Consider the following 1,959-nt stretch of genomic DNA (forward strand, 5'->3'; position numbering starts at 1 on the left):
CAGATCCTTCAAACACAGTTTGAAGGAACATCTGATGTTAAGCGTTCTAGATATATTATGCTTCAGACCAAATTTGATGATCTTAGGATGTCAGATAATGAAACCCTAACTGATTTCTATGAAAAACTATCTGATATTGCTAATGAATATTTTGCTCTTGGTGAAAAACTTGATGATTCTGTTCTTGTGAGAAAAATTGTTAGAGTTCTTCCAGAGAGGTTCGATACTAAACTTTTAGCAATGGAGGAGGCTAAAGACTTTAGCACAATGAAGGTGGAAGAATTAATGGGTTCTTTGCGCACTTTTGAATTGAATCAGCAAATCAAGCAAAAGGACAAACCCAAGTCCATTGCTGATAGAGGTAAAGGTATTGCTTTTAATGTTGCTGAAAAAGAAACTTCAGATGATGAAGAAGATGATGAGATGGAAGTTTTAACTAAAAACTTTCAAAAATACATAAAAAAGATAAGTGACAAAAAGAATTTTCCAAAATTCTCCAAAGGTAATATTTTTTCAAAACCTTCAATGACTAACAAAAAGGGAATTCAGTGCAGGGAATGCGATGGTTTTGGACATATTCAATCTGAATGTGCAAATACATTGAAAAAGAATAAGAAAAGTTTCAATGTCACATGGAGTGACGATGAAACTGATAGTGATGAAGATATTTCTAAAAATGTTGCACTAACCTCAGTTTCTTCCAAGTTTGTTTGTGATTCACAAGTGAAAGAAAGATTGGTATGTTTGAATAATACCATTGAAAAAGAAAATTCTAATCTGATTCTGATGAATCTGACATCTGTGAGGAGTCTCTGGCTGAGTCTTACAAGAATGCAGGTCAAAGAGGCTTTGCTGGTCTTGGATCAAATGGTACTGAAAGTTCTGGAAAAACAAAATTTGTAAAATCTAGTGTTCCAGCGAATTTACCTGCTACTGCAAATTTAAGATTTGCTGCAAAAAAAATGTTGTCTACAGAAGCAAAGTCTCCAGTAAGTTCAAAAAGGATAAGATCTCAGGTAAGAAGGTTTGTTCCAATCTGTCATGTTTGTGGTATTAAAGGACATATCAGGCCTAAATGTTTCACGTTGCAAAATATGGTTAAAACAAATTATTTTGGTAATTTGAAATATTTTCAAAAGAAACATAGTGCTTTGAAACAAAAATGGATTGAAAAAGAAAAATGTTTAGCTGGTTTTTCTGATAAAAGTGCTGCTTCTCAAATGTGGTATTTTGACAGTGGTTGTTCTAGACATATGACAGGTGACAAGGATTTTTTAGTGAATATCAGACCAATGCAATGTGGTGAGGTCACGTTTGGTAATGGTTTAACAGGAAATGTCATTGGAATGGGAACTCTCAATTTTGAAGGGTTACCAAGGTTAAAAGATGTTATGCGTGTTGAGGGACTAAAAGCTAATTTACTTAGCATTAGTCAGATTTGTAATCAAGGGTATACCGTCAATTTTGACAATGATCATTGTTTTGTTCTTAACAGTGATAAACAATGCACTTTACAAAGGTTTAGATCTGTTGATAATTGTTATACTCTCACATCTATTCTTACTTGTCATTCTGCATGTGAAAATACCAGTGCCATAAATATTTCTAAAAATCCTGTTCAACATTCTAGAACAAAGCACATTGATATAAGGCATCACTTTATCAGGGAACTTGTTGAAAATAAATCATTGCAATTAGAATATGTTGATACTGAAAAACAATTAGCTGATATTTTCACAAAGGCCCTAGATGCAAGTCGCTTTGACTCCCTCAGAAAGTCTTTGGGAGTTTGCATTGTTTAATTTTATCATGTTCATAATTTTTGTACAATAGTGTTATGTGATTCATCTCTTGCTCTTAATCTCCTATCATTGTATTTTGACAAATCATGTTTATGCTTTTGGATTATAATTAGTTAGGATCTCAGTCTGATCATACTTTGTGATGTTGTGTTAAAAG

Source organism: Cannabis sativa, chromosome 3 (genome assembly GCF_029168945.1).
Source record: "Cannabis sativa cultivar Pink pepper isolate KNU-18-1 chromosome 3, ASM2916894v1, whole genome shotgun sequence".
In the NCBI taxonomy this organism is placed as follows: domain Eukaryota; kingdom Viridiplantae; phylum Streptophyta; class Magnoliopsida; order Rosales; family Cannabaceae; genus Cannabis; species Cannabis sativa.